The sequence below is a fragment of the Gracilinanus agilis genome, chromosome 2 (assembly GCF_016433145.1).
Source record: "Gracilinanus agilis isolate LMUSP501 chromosome 2, AgileGrace, whole genome shotgun sequence".
Lineage (NCBI taxonomy): Eukaryota > Metazoa > Chordata > Mammalia > Didelphimorphia > Didelphidae > Gracilinanus > Gracilinanus agilis.
This window is the reverse complement of record NC_058131.1, coordinates 286,787,463-286,814,608: the sequence shown is the minus strand read 5'-3', so window position 1 is coordinate 286,814,608 and position 27,146 is coordinate 286,787,463. Positions and strand designations below refer to the sequence as shown.

Below are 27,146 nucleotides of genomic sequence, written 5' to 3'. Positions count from 1 at the left end.
GAGAGAGAGAGAGAGAGAGAGAGAGAGAGAGAGAGAGAGAGAGAGATTCTCATTAACCTAATTTTCCTGTAGCCAAAGGCTGCAGCTGGATGGTAAAGCTGGTGATGGTGGGTGAGACTGGTAAGCAAAGACAGACAGACTAAGTCACTAGGTCTTGTAGCCTTTGTCTCTAAAATAAGCAGCCTAAACTACATCCTTCCCAGCTCTGGTATCTTATGACTAGGTTTCTAAGGAAGGTGGAAGCTTTGAAAGTTCACCAAAAATTATGAGCAGGGAGAGCAGCAGGCAGTGAGAGTGACAACCTCAGATTACAGATTTAGATCTGAAGAGCCCTTATGGCTCGCCAAGTTCAATTCTAACCCCAGGGGTGACAGGACACGCGCAGACCACGCAGGGAGGAGAGGGCAAAGTCAGGATTTAAATCCAGGTCCAAAATTAACACTTTGGCATGCTAGAGGAAGGCTCCTGTGAGGAAGCAGGAAAGAATGACAATAACATTAGTAATAACAACAATAACTAACATTGTATGCAGTCCTTTAAATAATTTGTAACGCCTTTACTTATGATATCTTCTTTGTTCTTCACACAACTCTAGGAGGTAGATGCTATTATTATCCCCATTTTGCAGGTGAGGAAACAAGGTCAAAATGGTTAAATTACTTGCTCCAAGGGATGAAGCTAATAAGATTCCAAAACTAAGACTTCTGACACCAAGTCTGTTGCTCAGCTTTCACCATCTAGCTGCCCTGTACAGTCAGTAGGCCGCTTACAAGGCATGAGTGCAGAAGTCCTCAAGAAGGCCCCTGTGCCTCCTCTCCTCCCAATAATCACCTGCTTTCTAGGGGATGCCTGAAATTTCTTTAATAGGAGAATAATTTTTAATTCTGCAAAGAAACATCAGGCCTAAAATGCCTAGGGAAGGGAAAATATATTTCATATTCATATGAAGGTTTAAATGACCAAATCTGGATCCTCTGCTTTAAGCAGGGTATATTTTGAGGATGGGGTGACAGCAGGTATTCAGGAAATATACTTAAGGGAAGAAGGGAAACAGGGCAAAGGAGGCAACTGGGTGGGCCTCTGGAGGCTACAGAGCCAGAATGAGGGAACAAAGAAGGAAGCTGATTCATTTTTACTGTGGACCCTTGACATAGAACTGGCTGCTTTTGCTTGGCCTAGTGTGAATGCTTCCCCACACAGGATGGTGGTCATCAGCTACTCCCCTCAATCCCAGAAGTCAGTGTTGAGTCTTCCAGTCAACACAAAGACCACCAAAGAAGAACCAGACACATCCTAGTTTCAGAGCCCCCACTCTGGGGTTGGCTTCAGGGCCACCATCCTGTCACCTGTATTGCACACCTGTTCTATTTTCACGCGACTAATCATCCTCTTTAATGCCATGCCCTTGAGTCCTCTTCATGCTGAGGGGAGGGCCTGCTATTGCAGCTATTTCTTGACTTCTGCATTTTAAATTTACAACCCAAATGTTGCCTTCCTCCCAATTTTTGCATTTAATTAGGTGTCCTAATAACAAAGGCACCACAAAGTAGTTATATCACTTTGAATTAGTAGTGCAGATACTTCTAGATCCATTTTTAAATTTTTTTTCATATATCACTTTTAAAATAGAGCTCATTATTTTAATTATATCCATTTAAAATGTACAGTACAGTACTTGGGTATTCTCAGCACGAATCATTAGGTATATTAGTGAAAAAGCACTCTGAATCTATCTACACGCTGACATTCCATAATCTATTCTATTTGCGTCGCTGTAAAATAGATTTATATATAGATAACTACAAAATAGTTGCTCAAGATATGCTATGAATTTTATATTTAACCTGAGTCACACTCTGCTGGAAAATCAAAAGTGAAGCACAAAAGGGCAGGAGTAGGGGGTAAATTTTGAGGGGAAATGGGCCCTTCTGAACTGGGCCATTTGCTTCTGTGGGATTATGGGTTTGAGAAGTCATTGTGGATGGGGTGGGGTAACATCATCTTCTCACTTTTAATAAGGCACGATGTCTCCTTTGATCTTTCCTTTCTGTATATATTGGCTTTCCCCCTCTGCCTCCCTCAATTATTTTGTCAGCACAAAGCAAAGTATAATCTGACCATGGCAGGGGTGGGGGGATAGAGGTGGGATTTGAATATAATAATAGTAATAGTGGTAGTAATAATCATTTTGTTGTTCAGATGTTTTCAGTCATATCTGACTCTTTGTGACCCATTTGGGGGTTTTTTCATGGCTGAAATACCAGAATGGTTTGCCATTTCCTTGTCTAGCTCATTTTACAGTGAGAAAACAGGCCAACAAGATTAAGTGACTTGCCCAGGGTCACACAGAGAATATCTGAGGTCAAATTTGAACTAGGCTATGAAGTGAGTACAGCTAGATGTGGGGCTTATCAACGAATGCCATTTGTGTCACTCACTTTGAATCAAGTATCACAGGGCCCAGGTCTCCATCCCCTTGTCTCCAAGAGGTCTAACAGAGTTTTCTGACACTGAGAAACAGCATGTCTTCACCACTGAAAAGTTAGCCAGTTCCACTAAGAAGAGGAGGTGTGGACCTGGACCTGGAGTCAGTCCTGCCTCTGACCTACACTAGCAGTGGGACTCTGGGCTCTGAGGAGACAGAAAGCACCTAGGTAAAGCTAGGAGCTTCGGAGAAGAGGCTGACCCTGGACTGGTCTGAGATCACAGGGCCACTCCACATCCCATGGAAACATGCTATCCTAACTAGACTAGCAGCATACACAAGGCTGCAGGAAAGATGCTTAACCTACTGCCAAGAACAAACATTTTCACAAGTTTCAGTAGAGCTTAGTTACACCAACAATGTGCTAATTACAAATTATTTTAATCAGTTTATTAAAATAGGTTGCTAGCACCACAACTCAGCAAACCACTCTTGGCCATTACTTCAAATTAGTAGCTATCTTCTCAATCACAATAAAATTGGACTTATAGACAAATGTCTCATTATTCCTAACTCAAACTCAGACTTGCCTTCCCTTTCTGGGTGAAATGCTATTTTTATCTTCTTTAACAGCTTCCTAACTAGTCTTCCTGTGTCTCCAGCCAATATCCTCTCCAGTCCAGCCTTCTTGGCACTGTCAAATTGATCTCCCTAAGGTTTCACTACAAACATGCCCTCTCTTCTACTCAAAAGTCTCTCTGGGGCCTACTGAGTCAAGCATAAACTTCTCACTTTGGCATTCAAGGCCTTCTACAATCTGCCTCTAATCGACCTCTCTCGCCATAACTTGAATTGCTTCCCTTGAGGCTCTCTACTTTCTAGTCTGTCCCTGGCCCTTGCCTTTCCTTCTCTTGTTTCATGCCAACTATCCCCTTTCCTAGATAGAAGGTGGTCTCCCTTGACCCCCTCCCTCCTTTTCTCCAAGCTCTGATCCAGAGATCAGCTCCTTCAGGAAGCTTAACTCCTTAGGCCAAAAGGGATTATTCCCTCATGGAGGTTTTGATGGCACTCTCCTTGGACCTCCCTCAGCCCTTGCTACAGTCTCCCTGGTATCATGGCTATTCCCATAGCTGTCAGTCACTCCACTAGAATGAGGGATTCTTAAGAGCCAAGCCTAGTCCTATCGACTCTCTCTTTCTAACCCCAGAGCCCAGCAGAGTGACTCTCACATAGTAGGTGTTACATATGAGTATTTGTTCAACTGCACTGAATTCAACGGCTTTATTTCCTCTTGAAAATTAGCTCACAAAACCTCAACTTATGAAAGGCTTGCCACAGTCAATACAGGTAAAATCTTTTCTAGCAAGCAGCTAGAACCTACATCTTTCCCCTGGGATAATCATTCTTCACTACCATATGAAACAAATATCCCAACCGCAAAAACCTTTGTGAATGTCTGAGGTGTGGCCCACATCACCACAAAAAGTCACAGCATCTGGTTTCATTTTCTTTTGAGGAAAACAAACCCTCAATACATACTACTTTTATCTGAAACAATGCACATAGTAGGTACCTGATATAAGTATTTGCTGCTGCTGTCAATTTATTTTTCTTAAGTGAATTTCCCCTCTAATTTAAGCTTATTACACCCATAAATGCCCAAAGTTTTTTAAAATTTAATTTTAATAATTATAGAGGTGATATAGTATAGTGTGCAAAAGATTGGTCTCAGAGACATTGAGACCTGGGTTCAAGACAGGATTCTAACATATATTGACTATGAGATCCTAGGTAAGTTACTTAACCTCTCAAGACCACCAGGCAACCCTAAAACAAGAGTTCCTAATTTTATTTGTTAATATTTTCGGCAGTCTAATGAAATCTATGGATCTCTTTTCAGAAATACTGTTCTCAAGTGAATAAAACATATATGAATATAAAAGACAATTATATTGAAATAGAATTATTGAGTTTTTTTAACCCAATATTAAGAACCTTTTTGCTCTAAGACACACACACACACACACACACACACACACACACACACACACACACACACAGAGTTGTTGATCTACATCAGTGATTCCCAAAGTGGGCGCCACCGCTCCCTGGTGGGTGCTGCAGCTATCCAGGGAAGCAGTGATGGCCACAAGTGCATTTATCTTTCCTATTAATTGCTATTAAAATTTTTTAAAATTAATTTCCAGGGGGCTGAGTAATATTTTTTTCTAGAAAGGGGGCGGTAGGCCAAAAAAGTTTGGGAACCACTGACCTACATTATAGAGGAAGTTTCTTCACTAGGAATTCTCTACACTAATGTAATCATAGATATGGGCTATCCTCTCCCTCCAAAAAGAGGTGTGTGTGCATGCACACATGCACATATGTAGAGAGAGAAAATATCATATTTACATATGTGCAAGTACACATATATATATGTACTGTGTAAAGTAAACCTCCAAGATTAATTTTTATTTATAACAATTCACTCATCACTTTCAAAAAAAGCATTCTGTATTTAAAAACAAGGGTGATGTGTATATATGTGTAGGTGTGTGCACATATAATGTGTGTTTGTAATTCTAGGATGGATCACCATTCCTTGTTTTTGAATATGGAGTGCTTTTCTTGAAGGCTCAGGATCATCCTTATGAATGAACCTTTGCTTTGTCATTTCCTACCTGCCTGACCTTAGAAAAAGTCACTTCCCCTTTTCCAGCCTAAGCTTCCTTATCAGTAAAATGAGCTTGGACTGCATGGCTTCCTAAGGTTTTTTTTTTTTTTCAATGTTATAATCAACAGAGAGGTGCTTTCTCAAGAGCCATAAAGGTGCCTTGGACTATTTGCCCCTTCATTAAATATGCCCATATTACACTTCTATTATATAGTTCTTGGAAGCTCTTGGGTCTTCTCTATCTTATCAACTGCTTATGTTCTGCTGCCTCATTTTATACTCCTCACCTTTAATCCTTCATTTCCCTCCTCACTTTTCAATTCCTTGTAATCTGACTTCCAATACACCACATTCAACTGAAATTATTTCTCTCCAATGTTACCAAAGATCTCTTTGAAAAATTATTAATGCCTTTTTATTTTTACATTGCTTTTGTACCAAATATATACCTTCTCTCTTCCTGACCCAGAAGCATAACAAAGAATACCAAAGAAAAGAAAGGGGAAGGAAAGGCAGCTCTGAATAACTAATCAACACATTAACAAAAGCTGACATATGTATTCGATGTTCCACACTCATAGTCACTCATCTCTTAATGAAGGGGTGAGATGCATTTTCTCATCTCCTCTTCAGGTTCAACTTAATTTGTATAATTAAACAGGTCAATTTTTTAAAAATTTCTGTTTACATGATTGAAGTCACTATGTATATTATTTTCCTGATTCTGTTTACTTCATTTTATATCAGTTCACTTAACTATTATGTTTCTTATTCTTCATACTGATCATTTTTATGGCATAGTAACATTCCATTATATTCGTAAGATTGTTTACCAATTCCTTAATCAATGGACATCTACTTGGCCCAACAATTTTGAAATTACAACATTAGATGGTGTTTTCTTAATCTTCATCCTTGACCTCTTTATGGTATCTGACACTGTTGACAGATTCTCTCTTATATAGCTTGACTGTATCTCCTCATCTTTTATCTCCCATGCCCTATGCATGGGTTTATATATCCCAGGGCTCTGTCCTCTCTCTATATATACTCTTATCAGTGAGAACATCAGTTCCTATGAGTTTCAATTATCTCTATTCAGATGACTTCCACAATTATAAATCCAGCCCTCATCTCTTCCACACCAATTGCAAACTACCTGCTAGACATCTCCATCTAGATGAATCACGGACATTTCCAACACAATATGTTCAAAGAGAACTCAATACTTTTCCCCCTAAACCCATCCTTCTTCAAAACTTCCCTATTTCTGCCAAGAACATCACTATTCTTCTTATCACCTGAATTTAACACTTCAGTGTCAACTTTAACTCTTCCCTCTACCTTAATCCCCAGGTCTCATCATTTGCCAATCTAGTCAATTCTTTTCCATAACATCTATTCAACTATACCCTTCTCTTCATTCTCACAGGTACCCTTATAGTTCAGGCCGTCATCACCAATTCCAATAGCTTTCCATTTGGTCTGGTGCTATAGCAGATAAAGTGCCAGGCCTAGAATAAGGAAGAGTCACATTTCCTGATTTCAAATCCAGACTCTGACACTTACTAGCTGTGTGACTCTGGGTGAGATGCTGTTTGCCTCCATTCCTGATTTACAAAATAAGTTGGAGAAGGAAATGGCAAACTACTCCAGTATCTTTGTCAAGAAAACCCCAAAATGTGGTCACAAAAAGTTGGACACAAATGAAACAACTGAACAACAAATCTATTTGTCTCCCTAGTTCTATTCTTTTCTACTTTTAATCTACCCTTCACAAAGCTACCAAATTCATATTCCTTCCCCACTCCATTTTTATAAAGATATTTTATTTTGCCAACTAATTTTCCTGTAATAATAATTTTCCACAAAAATTTTCTGAAGTTCCATGATCCAAGTTGTTTCCCTCTCTCTCTTCTCAGGGCTGATAAGAAATTTGACCTGTATATATATATATACACATACACACACATACATATATATATATATTATCATGCAAAACAGATTTCCATGTTGTCCATTTTCATAAGAAAATACTAAAATAAAACCAAAACTCCCAAATAGGAGGTGGAAGGCATTCTTTGTCCTAAGTCCCTCAGATAAGTGCCTGGATCAAACTATTGCTGAGAATAAACTAAGTCTTTCACAATTGATCATTCCACAATATTGTTATTATTGTGTACTATGTTCTCCTGGTTCTGCTTATTTCACTCTGCATCAGTTCATGTGTGTATTTCCAGCTCTTTCTGAAATCAACCTGTTCACTGTTTCTTATAGCACAATAGTATCCCATCAGCATCATATACCACAATTTGTTCAGTCATTCCCAATTGATGGACATCCCCTCAATTTCCAATTCTTTGCCACCACAATAAGAGCAGCTATAATTTTTTTTTTTTTTGTAGAAGTAAGTCTTTTCCCCTTTTTAAAAAAAATCTCTTTGGGATACAAGACTTAGTAGTGTTATCACTAGATCAAAGGGTATCATTGTTTTATAACCCTCTTAGCATAATTCCAAATTGCCCTCCAGAATGGTTGGATTAGTTTACAATGCCACCAGCAATGAATTAAGTGTCCCCATTTTGCCACATCCCATCGCAATATGATAGGTGTGAGGTGGTACCTCAAAGAAGTTTTAATTTGCATTTCCTTAATCAAGAGTGATTTAGAACATTTTTCATATTACTATTGATAGCTTTTATTTCTTCATCTGAAAACTGCTCCATTTGTCAATTGGGGAATGGTTAATATTCTTATAAATTTGATTTAGTTATCTATATTTGAGAAATGAGACCTTTATCTGAGAAATGTTATAAAAATATTTTCCCAGTTTGTTGTTTCTTTTCTAATCTTGGTTATATTGGTTTAGTTTGTACTGAAACTTTTTAATTTAATAAAGTCAAAATCATTCATTTTACATCTTGTAATGTTCTCTATCTCTTACCTGATCATAAATTCTTCCCTTCTCCTTAGATCTGATAGGTAAACTATTCTATGTTCCCCTAACTTACTTAGAGTATCACCCTTTACATCTAAATCATATACCCATTTTGACCTTATCTTGGTATAAGGTGTGATTACTGGTCTATACCTAGTTTCTGCTATAATGTTTTCCAGTTTTCCCAAAAGCTTTAGTCAGAGTGAATTTTTATCCCCAAAGCAAAGATCTTTGGGTTTATCCCAAACTAGATTGCTTTGTAATTCCCTCCTAATCTATTCCACCAAATTAGCATTCCTAAAGCCCATGTGTGATGGCCATCATGTTTCCCCATCTAAAAACTTCAGTGCCTCCTTACGGTCTCTAGGATTTACAAACTCCTCTGGCATTTAAAGCCTTTCACAATTTGGTTCCAACCTAACTTTTCAGGTTACTTCCTCTCTAAACCCGCAAACATGGGAGGTCTAGACAAATTGGCTAGTTCTCCATGAGAAACCTTTCCTAGGACAACTCTAAGAGTTTTCATAAGCTGACACCCATATGTCTGGAATGTTCTCTCCTCCGCTCTTCTTGGAATCTTTAACTTCCTTCAAAGCTCAGCTCACAAGATACCTTCTAAAGAGATCTTTCCTAATTCTCCTAGTTGTCAGATTCTCCTTCCCCAGCCCTGCAAGTGTTAAATTTGCTGTCTGTCTATCTATCTATCTTTCTATCTATCCCTTCATCCATCTAGCTGTCCATATGCATGCATGTATGTATGTACTTATGTATGCATACATCTATGTCTATGGATATATATCTTGCATCCTCCCCGTGCCAATTTTCATTTTCATCTCTGTGTATCCTATGCCAATAGTTTACATAAAGAAATCTGTCTAAGGATTGAGGGCAGGCCTCCACCTACAAATGGAAACACATGAGCTTTGTGATGGTGATTTGCCTTGTGGAAGCCTCTTTTCACAGCTTCTAGGTTGAAAGCCAGGTTCCAGGGTGCTGAGGCTGTCTGACTTTCAGACTAAGTGAGTGGTGGTGAATATACTTTTCGAGTATTACAGCTTGTCTTTAGCTACTATGACAAGAATCATGTGAGTAGTGTTACTACCACCTGGGTAAAAACAAACATACCTCACAGTGTGTAAATAGAATTAGCTCAAGCCCATTCATTGTTAAAACTCTAGCCACCAGAGATAATGTCATCCCTACCTCCCTTAGTGGGGAGGGGAGATGAGTTACCCACAAGTGACAATAAGTAACAAATCAAGAACAAGGGACTGCCCTTTGGGTAGTCCAAATCAGTGGAGAGGCTGCCATTTGTCCACTTGAATTAGAGGTAGACCCACAGGAAGTGATGAAAGACACTATCTCTTCAAGTATGTTGGTTACTGCCTGTTGGGGGAGTTCCTGCTTTGAACTTGGTGCTGAAAGATCTTGGCTGAGACCTCAGGCAGTTTCCACTCTGAATTGTCACGTGGGTAAGTTAGGCTGACTTCCTTGACCTACCTTGGCGTTTCCAGACTCTCTACCTTAAGTAGGCTTCTTGCCTCTCTAATTGCTAAGGCCTTGTGGTTTGTAGCCTAGTTTAATTAGCCTTTCAATCTTCTCACCGCCTAGGCCTCAGGTAGGCCCATGCTAGCCTCTCTCTCTCTCTATTTCCCTACCTTCTACCTTCCTAAATGTAAATAAACTATCTTAAACCTGATCTTGACTTGGGTCTATTTTAATTATGGAATCAATCTGAATTATTGATTCCTGGCAGCCACACCTTAAATATATATCTATATAATATCTAAATTATCCAATTATTACCTAAATTATCCAATTATTACAACAGCTACCACAAAGTCTTTTCCCTTCCAATTCTGCCCATGTCTCCTAACTTCATGGCATTACCCATTCCTTAACAACCCTCTAAATTTCTGCCTTTTTCATTCCTGTCATATATTGCTTATATATTTTAATAAATAGTCAAGTAGAAAAGATTAGATTAATGGATTAAAATTATTAACCTATTAAAACAACTCTTAACAGTTCAGAAATTCAAAATAACCTACAGTATATAAATACATCATTAGTCTGAAACAATTCTTATACACTTAATTGTCTCCCATGTATGGTATCAGTCAGCCACAACACAATGTAATATTACAAGAGGGGAAGGAGAAGTTGAGATTTAGCTATTAAGAGTTAATCTCCTAGTTAATTTCATAAATAATGAAAGGCAGTTTCTGCAGGCAGCCCCTCAATGGATAAACTCCAAAATTTAGCTGGTGAGAGCTTTCTGTGTAACACTATAAATGTCAATTCCAGCTGTCTTGGCACCCGAGAGACAACTCTGTGTCCTTAACTACAAGTTACACTTAACAGCACATCGTTCCAAGAAATTTCTTTAGTTTTTCCATGTCTCTGGCAATGCTACAGTTCTGGCTAGTTGGTAACACAACACACATGGTTCTCTGAAGATGCAATCTCATCATACCTTCCTTGCAGAAATTCACTGAACATCCATAAAATTACAGAGCCCTAAACGTGAGAAAGAAAGCATGGAACAGTGGAAAGAAAGAACATTGGCTCTGGAGTCAGAAAAATCTGGGATCAAATCTTGCCTCTTCTTTTCATTTGTGACCTTGAATAAGTTGCTATGGGCCAGAGTTTCCTCATTTGTAAAATGAGAGCACAAGACTAAATGGTCTCTTCTAGCTTTAAATCGAAGTTGATGAACCTCTTCTGCAAAAATTCATTTAGCAGACAAATAAATAAAATAAATTATTAAGCTCCTTACAATTAGAGAGTTCTAAACTTCTGAAGGATTACTGTTTGTTTTCAAGCTGGAAGGAACTATTCATCAGCCATCTTAATTTTTTTTAACCCTTAACTTCTGTCTTAGTAACAAATCTAAGACAGAGGACAAGGATTAGGCAAACAGGATTAAGTGATTTTCTCAGGGCCACACAGCTAGGGCATGTCTGAATCCAAATTTGAACCCAGGTCCTCCCAAATCTAGGTCTAGTGCTCTATCTACTGTACCACCTAGCTGTTCCCAACTCTCTCATTTTAAAGATGAGAAAATTGATGGTATGGAAAGGGAAAGGATTTTCCCAGAATCACATCCTTGGTCAGCAAACTCTCTGTTTGGAGCCTTTCTAAGGAGTTGGGCTGCCCCTTGCTGCTTCAGAACCTGGAAACATAAGCTTCAAATTAGTCAGTCAGTCCCTGATGTCCATCACTCCTTCTGCCAGACTCAATCACAGGACAGCCACCTCCCCTTTTCAGAGACTCTGTCACCCCTACATCCATGTCTATTCTGAGAGGCAAACATTTTAACTTTAAAGGGTTTTTATTCCAAGTTCAAAGCCCCTAGCTCAGTAAAGTCTGTGAGAGACATGTATGTTCTTGTTATATATCCTTACATGCCCTTCTAAGAAAGCTGGGAAATGAGCAACCTCCTTTTTTCTCCCACCTTCTTGCCCTAAGAACCAAGTTCTCTTTTTCCATTCCTTCCTTCTTCTTAGAATAAGAGCTGAGCCACTCCAGCTACCTTCACCCAAAGTCTTCCTCCCAAGGCTTGGAAGTCTCCCTTCAAAAGATGACACTAACATCCACCAGTTTTCAGCCTTCTTCAATCATCAGTTCAGAAAAGGACAACCAGAATAGGTTCTTAGATGTGTCTCTGTGTCCAGTACCTCCCATCTCTCATTAATGCTATGCAAATTGCTAGATGAATATTCCTAAAACTTCAATCTGACCATGTCCTTCCAAAACATAAAAACTTTAATGATTCCTCACCATTTACAAGAATAAAACCTAAACTCCCTAGTCTGACATTCGGAGACCCTTTATAATTGTGCAATAATCTTATGTTCCTTTGGTGAGTTCTTTCTTTGAAAGTAAAGACTTTGAGGAAGGATCCAGACCAGCAATATGTTACCTTCCAAACTCTGCCACCATGCCTCTGTTGCCTTTTTCTTCTGCCCTTGAAGCCCCTTTTTCCCATTACTGAATTCTTCCTGGAACTTCCATTTTGAGAAAGGGCCCAAACTAGCTACCCCTCACTTTCCCAACTTCACCTCCTCAATTAACTCCTCAATGCTCTTTTCAGCTCTTTTTCATGTGTTGTCTTCCCCCATTAGAATATAAGCCCCTTGAGGGGAGGGACTATCTTATTTTTGGCCTTTCCTTATATTTTCAGAGCTTAGAAAAGGTACTTGGCCCATAGAAAATGTTCAATAAATGCTTCTAATTTAACCTAACTTATTTCCCACTTTCCAATGTGAATATTTCTCTCTAGGGGCAACTAGTGGTCTAGTGGATATTGTGCTAGGTCTAGTTCGAATCTTACTTAGACATTTACTAGCTAGCTATGAGGTTCTGGACAAGGCGCTTAATCTGTTTGCTTTAGTTTTCTCAACTATAAAATTGACATAATAGTACCTATCTCTCATGGTGGTTGTGAGGATCAGAGGAGATAATATTTATAAACATATTGGTACACAGTAAGCACTATACAATGCTTATTCCCTTCCCCTCTCCCTCTAACTAAAGTAGTATAAACATTCCCCAAACATTGTCACATATTTTTCTGACCTTGGGACTTTGCATGTAATTTTCTTACTGTCTAGAATGTCCTCTTCCTCATCTAAATCCTGTTTGGTGGCTGTTGTTCTTTATATTAAAAGTGTTCAAAAATGGCATCACTATGTGGGGGGGTCAATGTAAAATGTGTCTGTCTGTGGCTGATCAGGCCTACTCCACCTTTAAAGCCCAGCTTAAGTTTCCTCTCCTCTAAGAAGTCTTCCATGTCTGGACAACAAACTCTCCTTTGAAATTCCTCTAGTATTTACAGCTTTGACTATCTGCAGAACCTAGCATATATGCAACCTTATCTTTTAGTGTACCCAGGTTCTTCTTATTCATCTTAATAATCTCCATTGCTGCCTAGCACTTGTGACTTCCACCCAAAAATGCTTATGTGCTGATCTTAATATTCCCACCTTTCTTTGCCCTGACCAATCCCTTCAGGACCCTAGATCTTTTACTCCCATATCTGCCTGTCAGACTTCCAGCCACCATAAAATCTATAGCATAGCCCAGAGAAACCTGTTTTTTGAGGCCCTATCTTTCTCTTTCCACCAAGCTGTCTCTGCCCTAGCCAAATCCTCTCTTCCCTGGTACCTTTTTCCTTCCTGTCCTATTTCATTCTAGTATACCTCCCTTCCCCTACTATATATAGTTAGAATTTCCTATGTCAGTTAACTTCCAGGAAAGAAGCTTTCCTGGCTAATTGGAGCCTTTTCTCCTGCAATTTCAGAGGTTAGGAAAGCAATCAGGCAAAGGAAATTCTTTCTCTTCTTAGAAAGCACCTGAGCTTCTTCAGCTGCCTCAAGCTGCCCTGACCCCTGAGCTGCCCAGAGGCATGGTGACAAGATGGACATAGAAATCCCATTCAGAGAACTGGTGAGAGATCATTTTAAAGTCCTGAGGACAGCCTCTTTCAAGACCATTTTGGATTAGCCCAAAGACTATGATGCCTGATATTTTCAGAGTTTATCCCTTCCTTTCTTACCTGGCTTTGGAGGGGACCATTCAAGCTTCAGTGTGGGGGAGAGCACACTATCCACATTATAGAAGTATCAGCTGATGTTTTTGATTAGGGTTTGGGCATGCTACTCCTTCTCTTTTTGCCCCTGCCTCCCTCTCTATGTTCCTTTAGGTATCTTGAGTTATGTCAGATAGCCTTCCCTTAAATCAGGGGCTTTTAACTTGGGTATTTTGGGAGGTTTTTTTGGTTTTTAATATTATCATGATTGTATTTCAATATAACTGGCTTCTTTTGTAATACTATGTATTTTCTTTTATGTATTTAAAAACATTCTGAGAAGGGGGTTCACAGACTTCACAAGAATGTCTAAGGGGGTCCATGACACACAAAAATGGTTAAGAATTCCTGCCTTTGTTTTCAGAAGAAGAAATCAAAGCTATCAATAGTCATATGAAAAAAATGTTTTAAGTCACTATTGATGGGGCAGCTCAGCGGCTCAGTGGATCGAAAGTCAGGTCCAAAGACGGGAGATCCTAGGTTCTAGTCTAGTTTCTGGACACTTCCTAGCTGTGTGACCCTGGGCAAGTTACTTAATCCTCACTGCCTAGTCCTTACTGCTCTTCTGACTTGGAACCAATACACAGTATTTATTCTAAGAAGGAAGGTAAGGGTTTCAAAAAAAATTTTTTAATTAAAAAAATAAATAAGTTACTAGTGATTAGAGAAATGTAAATTATAACAGCGCTGAGGTACTACCTCACACTGACTGGTCTGGCTAATCTAAAAGAAAAGGAAAATGACAAATGCTGGAGGAGATGTGGGGAAAATAGGGAAAATTATGCAAAGTTGGCAGAGTTATGAACTGGTCCAATCATTCTGAAGAAGAATTTGGAACTATGCTCAAAGGGCTATAAAACTGGGCATACTACTTTGATCCAGCAATACTACTACTAGGTCAGTATCCCAAAGATATTTCCTACCATCCTCCCAACCAAAAAAGGAAAAGGACCTATACTTTTAAAACTATTTATAGCTGCTCTTTTTGTGGTAGCAAAGAATTGGTAAAGGAGGGAATGCCCATCAACTGGCAAGGGTTAAACAAGTTGTCATATATATGGTTGTGATGGAATACTTTTATAAGAAAAGAATGAACAGAAAAACCTGGGAGGTTTTATCTGAACTGGTGCAAAATGAAGTGAGCAGAACCTGGAGAACATTATACCCAGTAACAGCAATATTGCAGCAATGATTTAACTGTAAAAGACTTAGCTACTCTGCTTAATACAAGGATCCAAGATAATTCCAAAGGAACCATGATGAAAAATGCTATCTACTATAGAGAACTGATGAACTCTAAGTATACACTGAAGCATTTTTCTTTCAGTTTTTTTCCCCTTAGGGTAGTGGGGTCTTTTGCAACAGAGCTAAGATGGAAATATGTTTTGCATGTCTTCACATGCTTGTCTTCTCTAAGAGTGGGAAAGAATTTGGAACTCAAAATTTGTTTTAAAAGAGTGTTTAAAAAATTTAATGTTGTTGGAAAAAAATTAACAAAATAAAAATAAACTTAAAAAAGAGGGGGGTGGCAGCTAGGTGGCTCAGTAGATTGACAGCCAGGCCTCAAGATGGGAGGTCCTGGGTTCAAATCTGGCCCAAACATTTCCTAGCTGTGTGACCCTGGGTAAGTCACTTAACTCCCATTGCCTAGCCCTTACCACACTTCTGCCTTGGAAACAATACATAGTATTGATTCTAAGACAGAAGGTAAGGGTTTAAAAAGAAAAAAAAAAACTTTTTTAAAGAGAGAGAACTCCTGGCTTTAAATTCACAAAATAAAAAGTCCTGCTGATTTCAGCATGCATCAGTCCATCTGATTCTTCTGCATTGTCCCTCTGAGCCCTAGTCATAGACTCATTAACACATGGTCCAAATCTAAAACATTCCCTACTGAGAATTGGGACCAAGTGCCAGGATAAAGAGATCTGTTGAAGCATGATATGAAGAACCTGATGGTGGCACATGTAATAATAGATGGTATAGTTTTACAGTTTCTACAGACCTCCACTGGTTCCTGGTCTACCCTGATATGCACATAAACATTGCCTGAAGTAGAATGGAATATTTATTTGGATTATATTTGGAAAGGCAAAGGTCTACAAATGGAAGATTCTTCCAACTTCAAACAAAATTTCACCAGGCTGTCAAATCAATACAGGCTTCAGCATATCCTACCAGTCACTCTATTTCCAAACTCGCATCTACACATTTCTTCCTAAATGACTATAATGGGCATAACCCACCCCCACCCCCCGGAAGCAAATATGCCCAGAATCTAGGCAGAAAAAATACCAGTAAGCTGAATGAAAAGAAGGAAAGAATTCTTCTCTCTTTGGGCAAAGGCTGGATACTCATTTCCTAAGAATGCCGTAGAAGAGATCCTGCTTTAGAAAGGACTTGGACTAAGTGACTTCTAGCATACCTTTCAACTCTTAAAGCCTCCATTTTATGATGTAGTTGTGGTATTTCTTATAGGATTACTGAGTTTTGAAATCTCTGTCTGCTTTCTCAGAATTCCTGGGGACTTGAGAATTAGTGTGTGCTACTACATATAGACACTGTGTGTGTGTTTGTGTATAAAACATAGGAGAGTCAAATTTTTGACTAGTCTTAATATTACACAGAGGTTTGGATGTTAGCTTTTAAAGAACACAAATTTGTACTATGGTTGCCACTAAATAATTATACATAAGGAATTATAAGCACTTGAGAGATATGAAAGATACCTTTAAGTCATGTTATGGAGTAAAATCCTTGGATTTTTTTTTTAAGATGAGGCATCAGCCTATCATTTTTTTCATTAACCATATTTCACTGATAAGTTACATCCACACATGTACACACACAGAGATCAATGCACACTTCAATTAACTCCAACTAGATGGCACTTTCTGGCTTGAAGAAAATCTGTGGTCTTAGCCAAGAAGCTTAAATCACTTACAGTAGAAACTCATTAATTAGGACCATACTAATCCATAATTTGTGGTACTTTTGATAGAACTGGACTGAAGTTTCCCTGTGTATTATCTGTGAAAAAATGGTTTACTATGCAAATAAATAGCATAAAAAAAGATACAGTAGTAGTATTCAGTCTCCTTAAGAAATCAGAGATTGTTTTCACACCCTCCTAAAACAAAAGACCTCTGGAGACAGCTGGCACAGACATAATTTTTTTTTAAACCCTTACCTTCCATCTTGGAGTCAATACTGTGCATTGGCTCCAAGGCTGAAGAGTGGTAAGGGCTAGGCAATGGGGATTAAGTGACTTGCTCAGGGTCACACAGCTGGGACGTGTCTGAGGTCAGATTTGAACCTAGGACTTCCCATCTCTAGGCCTAGCTCTCAATCCACTGAGCTACCCAGCTGCCCCCTGGCACAGACATTATTAAAAGGGCCATCTAGTCTAACCCCCTCATTTTACAGAGGCTGGACCTGAGGACTCTGAAGACTAGGGCACTTGCCCCAAATCACACAGGTACTCTATAGTCATATCTGATATGCCCACGAATAAAGGCGATCACATCCTGTACTTTTTGTCTGCTTCATGATACCTAGCTTCACAATACCTAGCACAATGATAGGCACATCAAGAATGCTTACTGCTTGTTATAAATCAATGTGATAAACCCAAAGGGCCCTTGCCTCTTTAGTAAAGGAGATCTGGCAGGAATTATGTTCAGAAGTAATAATAATAATGCCTTCCATTTGTACATTTCTTTACAGTCTACAAAACATTTCCAAATACATTCTGTCCTTTGATCATTTCAACCATGAGGTAAACAAGTAAGCATTGCTTCACCTGTTTTTTATAGATGGGAAAACTGAGGCAACACCAGCTATAAAGATATGAAAGAAAGGCTAACATAATAAAAGCTGGGCATGTTTTTTCCTCAATGTGCAAATATGTGCATGTAGCAAATTTGTGTTGGCCTAATTGGTTCACATTATTATATATACTTAAAAAACAGGAAAATACCAATTCCTCTGCAATCTTCTAAAATTCAAGCCTCTTGGAATGACCTCCAGGAATTGATGCAGAGTGAAAGGAGCAGATCCAGGGGAACATTGTACACAGAGGCTGATACACTGTGGTAAAATCGAACATAACAGACTTCTCTACTAGCAGCAATGAAAGGATCCAGAGCAAGGCTGAGGGACTTATGAGAAAGAAAACTAGCAACAGTCAGAGGAAAAACTGTGGGAGGAGAAACATAGAAGAAAAACAACTGCTTGAACACATGAGGGGATATTATTGGGGATGTAGATACTAAACGATAACTCTAGTCCAACTATCAATAATACGGAATTAGACCTTGATTAATGATATATGTAAAACCCAGTGGAATTGTGAGTCAGCTAAGGGGGGTTAGGGGGGTTGGGGGAGAGGGAAAGAACATGAAATATGTAACTATGGGAAAATATTCAAAATAAAAATAAAATAAAATAAAATTCAAGCCTCTGACCAATTCAGATAGGCTTCCCTTCAATGTACCTGAATGAGCAAGGTTTGGCTGTATGTGCACTTAGGTAATTTGTAGCTTTTGCACTAGTTCTACAACAACCCAAAGTGCCTATAATGCTAAACTTATAAAACCGACCCCATTTAGGTTACAAGGGAGTAAAATAAAACCACATTAAGTTGTTTCCTAGGATCAGAAATACCAAATCCCTCCTGACTTTTAATTCCTAAGTAGCCTGTGCTGTTGGTTTTGGTCTTTAGCCAGAGGCCTTATGGGGAAAGATCAAACAAGAGCACACTCTGGGCCAAAAGGAAAAAGTTGGACAAAGGTGAAGAAGTTTGTCATGTGGCCAATGACCAGGACCAGAGCCCAGCTCTCTTTCTTACTTTCTTGGGGGCCTGAGTTCCTTGACAACATAATATGATAAGAGAGGGAATCTGAGGTCTCTCCCACTTCTCCACATTCTAAGATCCCTCCCACTTTAATATTTTACATCCTATGTTCTAATGTCTTCTCTACTCCATGTCTCACTCTATTTCCCATCCCTCCACCAGTAACCTGGATTCATCCCTGGATCCTACGATTCTGACAAGCAAGCTTTCATTTTATCTTGCCCTGAACGAACCAGGTTTTCAGGTCACTTCTCAGTTATCTATATACCATACTGCCTTGCATACATACTTCCTCTTGATGTATTCCCTCACTAGAATATAAGCACCCTGTGGCCAGAGACCCTTTTACTTATTATTAGCACAGTGCCTGGAATATCAGGAGCATTCAATAAATCTTCTATCTTTCTTCCCACATATCTGATATGTCTTGGCCAAGTTATCACATACACACATCAGAATCTACCACTTCTAAAATAAAGTCAATAACAAAAGGCCATATTTTCTGCATCTCTACCCCCACCAAAGTGTCATAGTTAAATGATTTATTATGCTGAACAGGATGTTATTTGCTTAGAGTGCCCTCATGTGTCTACATTGTAACACTGACTTAAGTGTTTTCAAAGTAGGTAATGTGACTTTTCATCACAATAGATCATCAGCTCTTTGAGGGAAGGAACAGTGTCATTTTTCCTCTTTGAATCCCCTAACATATAGTGTCCATTTAATAAACATTCATGAAATGAGCAAGTCTTGGGACTCTTCTACACCTCTAAGACATTTAGAAGTTTGGGACTTAATTCATTACAGTAGACTTTTTTTTCACCCTTGCTTTAGAAACACTCAAGGACCCCATGAAGACATGGCCCTGGGGACAGCTAAGCAGGAGCGTAAAGGTTCAGACTTGAATAAAAATCATTCAACTCATACATAGAGAAGTCCAGAATCCAATGGAGATGTCCTGACTCTTAAACACACTGACTCTTCTTTCTCTGCCATGCTACATTTCTGTGCTCCATCAATATGGATATGAATAATATCTACCAGGTCACTCTCCACAGGAAGCCAGGCCAGAATGGGGAAAAAAGTTATTTCCCCCTGGCTCCTGCCCCCTTCTCCCAGGATATGGATTAACTTCCCACAAATTAATCCTTCCCAAAAAGTGATGGACTTTCTTTGCAATCTTCCTTGGAGGGGGAGACAACAGCAAAGATGCCTGAAGGAAAATGGGGATGGGAAGGAAGCATGGTCTGTTTGGTTCAGGAAGGGAGAGATGTTATAGTTCAAAAGGTTCCTTATTGCTTCACAAGGGTATTTTGGGTTACAATGCTGGGTTTCTGCTAATTCCATTTTCATAGCCTGATAAAGGAGAGAATAAAGTAAGATTATGATTGGGTGTGGCTGAAGTTTTGGTCTTTTTTCTTCTGTAAACTCACACATGAATGAGATTTTAAAGCAGAAGTTCTTAAACTATGGTCCATGAGCTTAAAAAAACTGTTTTAATAATTATATTTCAATATGATTAGTTTCCTCTGTCATCTATAAATATTTTATGCACTTAAAAATATTATTCTGAGAAAAAGCTTCTCCAAACTGCCAGAGTGGGTAAATGACACAAAACAAGGTTTAAGAACCCTTTCTTTGGGGACAGCGGCTCAGTGGATAGAGAGCCAGGCCTGGAGAATGGAGATCCTGGGTTCAAATCTGGCCTCAGATACTTCCTAGCTGTACAATACTTAAACCCAGTCACTTAGCCTTTATTGCTCTTCAAAGGCAGAAGGTATGGGTTGGGGGGGGGGGGTAGAAAAATAAAGAACCTTTGCTTCTCTTCCATTTTGAAAGTTTGGGCATTATAAAATGTGACTAAGGGGGCTCTTTTTCCAAAAGGAAGGAAGTAGGAGGCTGAAAAATGGATCAGGCTTGGGTTGAAGTTAAAATTCTGAACAAGAAAAAAAAAAGCATTATTGCTTCTACATGTGTTCTCCTTCCTCTTTTATTCTTCAGCAAATGAAGTCCCCATGACTGAAAGAGAGGTTCCTCTCTTATACAAGACCACCAAAGTTTAGGAGGTCAATTCTTCCCAGTCTCTAACAATATGTACAGACATAAAGAAGATGCCTATAACTATGAGAGCAATTTGCTTAGGAACTAAAGTTTTTCTTTATACAGATGTGTCTTTTATCTAATTTGTGACCCTGGTCTTCTTAGTACCATGCTTCAATCAAGACAGGGCACTGGAGGAGAAGGTGCAGAAAAGCGCCCCCTTCTACAAGAACTGTTTTGTATCCCCTAATTTCTCAAATTGTCTTGTTTTGTCTTTTCTGTGCATAGGCTGTATTCATACTCCTCTCCATTCCATGTGGTCACCCTGTCACATACCGCTCCATCCCCCATCCCCAGTGGAATGCAAAATCCTTGAGACTGTTTTTTACTTGGTCTTTGGATCCCTTAGGCCTAGCCTAGTGTCTTCCATATATTAGGTGCTTAATAAATGCCTGCTGAGTTAAATTCAGAAGGGACATTACCTGCCAGGTGTGTTCCTCCTTCCAGTAGCACTGGCCCCTTCAGCCTAAAAAAACAGAAAACAAAACAAAAAATATCTATATCAAGGGATGCCAAAAACATGTCCAGATTCACCCTCACCAGCAGGGATATCCAATCCAGTCAAGGATAGCATGCTCATGTGCGAGCCATTTCACTAAAGTAGCCTCAGGGATTGAGTAAAGATGTCCCTTATCTCTAATAACAGTATCTAACTTCCTTCTGTTCAAAGGGTTAGTCACAGAGAAATGGAAGAAACTGCTACCGACCCAGACTCTAATACCAAGATAGAAGAACCATGCTTTGCCATTCTGTAACTGCTCTCTTAGTTCTGTTCCTTTAAATCCTGTCTTGGTACCCATCATTTCTGCAAACCCCAACCACCGACAACTGCAGAGCCCAGGGGACTTGGTTTAAAGTAAGTAACCAACTAAATCTGAGATTGAATTGCACCATTTTTATTTTCAGCTGGGATTTCCAATAAAACAGAAACAGCAGATTTATTCCTGCCAACTGGAGAAAAATCCTATTACATTAAAATATTCTATCCTTCCATCGTGAGTACAGGCAAGAAGCACAAGGATAGTGGAAGGTATTTTTTAATATCTTTTTGGAATGCTGACAAATGAAAGTTGCACAGATGAGGTAATGGCAGGTGATGGACATGGGAGAAACAGGACTCCTGGGTCCTCATTCCCTGCTTGGCATATGACTCATTTGCTGATTTTGGCAATTCATTCTAATCACCAAGAATGCATTGAACAGGGAGCTCAGAACGAAAACAGTATGGCCCCTGTATCTTTCATTAAGTAATGAAACATTCAGCAATAATCTTAAAGATACAAAGTCCTTACTGAAATTTACTGAAAAAGGCCTAGTAAAGATCACTAGCACTAAGATTGTGCTTCCATAAAAGCTAATTTAGAAAAACAAGTTCACTTTTCAGTGTGTCTATGCTACCACAACCAAAATAGGGATTTGTCTAAACAGTGGAGCTGTGGGGACAGTAAAGCAGTTGCTTCTCACAATAATTCTGAAGAAGGCACCAGCCTCACTCTTGTGTTTTGAAGCAAAAAGAAATAGGACCTTCTGACTGATGGTCTAGACTGGATCATTCCACTACATGTAATTCCAAAGCTAATTATCTAAGGAGAAGGAAAAGAGAGAAAGAGAATGTGACTATGTGAGAACACAGACCCAAGCCAGGTAAGAATTCTCCACTATGGGGCAAGATGTCTGGAGGGTCTGTTGGTGGCTTTCTCTATGTGTCTCTCTGTGTTCTCCTGGGCTGTGTGAATCCTTGACTTTGCTTTGTGCTGCATGAAATCTGAGACACAAAGATAAAGGGTTCTTCCATTATGATTCTGTGCCTCAAAGCCAAAGATGGTTATATCCTCTAAACACTTTCTGGTCCCTTCCCTATTCTCTCTTAGGGATGTCTTGCTAGAGGTTATAGCAATCTATCTTCTGCCCCTCTTGCCCCTGACCTTTTGACTCTTCATCTCCTCATCTATAAAATAGAGATACTAGGGCTATATTTTGATCATGAAAAGAATATTATTAATTACATTGGCATGGTCCTTTTAACTTTGCAAAGCACTTTCCTATCTATAATTTCATCTGATGCTCACAAAAACCAAGACAGGGTATTCCATCCACAAGACTTGTAAAAGGTCACAAAGTTAGCTATCTGCAGAGCAGGGATTCTTTTCCTCACAATGAATCACCTGGTCCTCCTGAGCACAAGGTACTTGTTTCTGGGATAAGGGAGTAAATAGTTAGCCCTTGAGGAATTTTAAAAGAGAAGTTTCCAGTTAAAGGTTTGAAAGTAACCCTACTGTCTACTGAGCCAGAAAGTAAAGTCTGATTCAGTTTGGTCATTATTGCTAGTCATTTGTTAAGGCAGGTGTGTTCTCAGCAAGGTATCAGAGACAACTGTTGGGAGTCATCACATCTAAGCTTTAGAACTGGGGACCTCAGGTAAAAGAAGATCAAGAAACAGCGGATGCTTTATCTGTGCCCAAGAATGGCATGCGGAGTTTATCTGGGGAAACCACTGACTTCAATAAACCTTCTGCCCAGCAATTTCCAGCCCCAGTTTTGCTAATAACCCCCATGTTCCTTCAGAGATACAGCTAACTGCTGGAGGGATTCTGCAAAAAATTCTCAGAATGTTATTAATTTTAATTAGCGTCAATTTGAAAAGCCCATACACTCAATGGTACTCTGGCAGATGAAATCAAGCCAACAGCATAAGAATGGCAATCATGGAGAGGTTGAGAATCATGACCTCTGAGATCTAGAGTAGAGAAAGAACTTGTTTTAGCCCTGCTCTTGAGTAAAATGGATACTACCAATACCCTCTTACTGATGAGCCCACTGTGAATGGCCAAGAGGAGCCAGGGATTTGTCAAAAAGAAAGCCACAGCCAACTATTCCTAGAATGCATCAAGGGATGACCAACTACTCTTGCTCAGATCTGTAAATGGCTAACTGGAAAGAGAGGGCGCTGTTTGATATACTTAGGTACACAAGATACAACCTTTACTCTGCTTACTATGCCCAGAGTAAAGAAGAGCATCAAGCCATCCCACCTAGAAGGAACCTAGCCCCATTACTTCAGCTACAGTCGCACAAACACAATCTCCTTAGAATTTGCTTCATCGAGAGATACTATCATCCCTTCCCCTACCGCCCAAAATCTGCCCCTCAGTTGCTCTTTTCCATCTTCTTATTACGGGTTTTCTTGGAAAGACAATATTATTCCAAACCCAGAAATTTTATTTCTGAATTTGTGCAAATGTAAGTTATAAGACATTAGCTGCATTTCACATTTTGAGCAAATGGCAGGAACAGGCAATTCGTGTGCTACAGGATGGGGGCCAGCCAACGATTTCGATAAAATAAACCCTTTTTTAATTTAAATGCTAATGCACTGAATTAAAATTTAATAACTGAGGAAATTGAAAAGCCGAGCAGGAATATTGGAAATAAATCCAAGCAGAAACAGCTGAAATTAAAAATTCTAGGGAGTGGGAGGATGGCAACTAAGCTGTCTTATATGATTACATTTTTTTTTTCAGAATGAAGAAAAAAAAATCCTATCTCTGGCTGGCTGTAGGGCAGTAAATCCACAGCACTGTGATTTATTGCTCAATTTTCCTGAGGGAAAAAGGCTTTCTTTCATGCTGAAATATTTCATAAATTTCAAGCCAGCATAAATTCTTAATTTAAAAGTTATGGAGGTCACATTTAGTGCACTGGGATGCTTCTGAAATCTTAAAGGAATAGCAACCACCATCACCAAAAAAAAAAATCACAATTTTTATTTCTAAAAAAAAAATTCATGAGGTAAAATTTCATTATTGAATATTTCTCTTGCTTAGCTGGAATGGAAGCACTTGGGGGACCAATGTGTATTGGAAACTTGCTGCAAGAGATGAAGAGATAAAGATTTAATTCAATTACAAAAAGGCATAATTTTTTTTCCCTCTCTCATTTTTTTTAAAGCCACTTGAGAAATTTCTGGTAAAAATTTCTTCCCTTCATTGCACGGGAAAGTCCGGGGAAGGGGGAAGGGCTGCACCAATGTAATTGCTTTGGCTAGATCTCCAATCTTTCACAAGCACTGATATGTTCATTTCTCATACAGCTGTTCAGCTACAGGAAGAATGGCGGGGCACCCACAATTCCAAGCAATCCATCACAAATTAATGATTTGTCATGCACACACAATGGGGGGAAAAACAGCTTCATGGGTCCCTGCAACTACTAGACTGCTCAAGATTGTAGCACGTCCTTATGAAAATTAGATCTCTGTCAAAAGGAACCTAACCACAGAATATAGCTCCAGGGAATGGAGAGACTATGCTTGGATAAAAAAAAAAATTCCAGCTCAGATAATTGATCAAAGAACCTGATCTATATGGAGATAATTGAATGACAGCTGTAGTATTGAAAGCACTATCTAGTCAGTCCTAATAGCTTGTGGGGGGGGGGGGGGTAGGGGGCGCGGTTGGAGGGAAGCAAAGGAAGATTCCAGAAGTGCCTAAAATATCCCTAGCTCGCTGCTCAGGAATGGGAAAAAATGTTTGCCCTGTATTTACTGATGGTACCAACAATGAAAATGGTCAAGGATAGAGGCTGAAATTGGTCGAGGCTAACTCTATGTATTCCCAAATCTCCCACTTTGGGGACAATTTCCTGGGAATTTTCTGTCTACCCCTAACCTTGAAACAGTTTGCCTTCCTTTCCAAAGCAATCAGGCAAAATTATAGAGATCAGGGATGATGAGATCCAGTGTGGTTCTTTTCTTTTAACCTATTTATCTAAACAAACTAGGATGTAGCTGTGATAACAATATAAAGATAGGCTTACGGCTGAATAAAAATCATTCTGATTTTTCTGAGATTCTGGGTAACAACAGGTTTGGTTCTCTTTTCCCCCTTACCCATCACAACAGCAGTTTTAAGGTCATTACACAAAATTCAGCAGAACTCCCCTCCTGTTTAAAGTCTCATGCAATGTTAGAGTCTTGTTGGGAATCAACATTTTTTACACATGACTTGAATCAAAACAGGCTTGAGATCATAGATGACAAAGGATCTCTGGAAAGATCAACTGATGCTGGAACTAAACATTAAGTTCTTCATTCACAATAAGCAAATGAAAAAAAGAGATAAAAATCATTCAATCGTGCTAGTTCTTTCCTAATTTTTTTTATTTAGATAAACGTGATAGGTACAAAATTATTTCTCTGGGGTACATATTCATCATAGGGAAAATGAAATCTTTTTTTGTGTGTGCATTGTTCCTATTATTTCCACTATCCAGAATAATCTACAGTATGATGGGGGCCTCTTGGAATGACTTTTGGCCTTTAATTAAAAAAAAAAAAAAAGGTTCTCTCCTCTGCTTTAGATTATCTGACTTTCAAACAACCCAGATTGTGCAGGGTCCCAGTCAGTTGGAACATTCCAAACCCTACTCATCCTTCAAGGCTCAGTTCAATTCAATTCAACCAACATTTTAAAAAATCTCCTACAATGTGCTAGGCTCTGGAGATAAAGACAATATGGACCCTGGTTTAAAGGAGATGACAGTCTTGGGTGGGGGCAGAAGGATGAGAGGAGAGAGACCTGTATATAAATAGCTATGATACAAGGGAGAGTGGGGTACATGCAAAAGAGTGGTCTGACACATATAAAACTGGAAGGGAATGATCCTTTCTATATAGAGGGTAAAGAATATTAGTTAGGGTCCTCCAAAAGAAATGCTCTGCAACAGATAAACAGAACCACAGATTTCAAACAGAAAGAGTCCTTAGTTAAGTTCAACCCCTTCTTTTTAAATAAGAGGAGAGATCTGACAATAAGAAGTAAATCTAAGGTCACACAGGAGACAAGTGACAGAGATGGGATTTGAACTCAAGTTTTCTCCACTCCACAGCCAATGTTCTTTCCAAAGTACCTTATTATCTCCCTGTGATAGAGAGGAATCCACATTAGGCATGGAGGCCAACATGAAAGAGGTCAAAGATGAGAAAATAGATCTGTTTGACCGGAATAGGGTCAGAGAAGGCTAAAAGTATTAGAGAAGGCTTGAAGATCAGGATCAGGAAATTATTTCTTATTCAGGAGGCTAAAAGGAGCCACTGGAGATTTTAGGCACAGTCATGGCTATATATTAAGACTCCTTAGGTAGCAGTGTTGAAGAGTTATTAGAGAAAAGGGAGTAGCAGCAGAAACCAGTTAGGAGGTAATCACAATAGTGAGATGAAAAAGAAGAATGTCTGAATAAGGCTGGTGGCAGTGAAAGTAGAGAAGAAAGGACAAATACAAAAGAAGATTCAGAAACCCTCAATAGGTATTTAAAAAGAGATTAGGTGTGTAGGTTGAGAATAGAGAATAATAGCAAGCATAAATTGCTGGGATCATATTGGTGCCATCAAGAGAAACAACAGTGTTTTAAGAAAGGGAGGGGAAGGAACAGAATCAACATTTGTTGTTGTTTTGGGGTTTTCTTGGCAAAGATCCTGAAGTAGTTTGCTATTTCCTAATCCTGCTCATTTTACAGACTAAAAAACTGAGGCAAATGGAGTTCAAAAAATTGTACAGTCATACAACT

At 39.1% G+C, this 27,146-nt stretch overlaps 1 protein-coding gene across 1 annotated transcript in view; it reads right to left on the bottom strand.

Moving 5' to 3' along the window:
- The window catches only part of ZNF618 (zinc finger protein 618), a 92,598-nt gene extending 71,554 nt beyond the window's left edge, over positions 1 to 21,044 (bottom strand). The window contains exon 1 of the mRNA XM_044664091.1: positions 21,005 to 21,044. The gene's annotated coding sequence lies outside the window, so the exon portion shown is untranslated. The remainder of the gene's footprint in view (positions 1 to 21,004) is intronic.
- Positions 21,045 to 27,146: the final 6,102 nt, after the last annotated feature.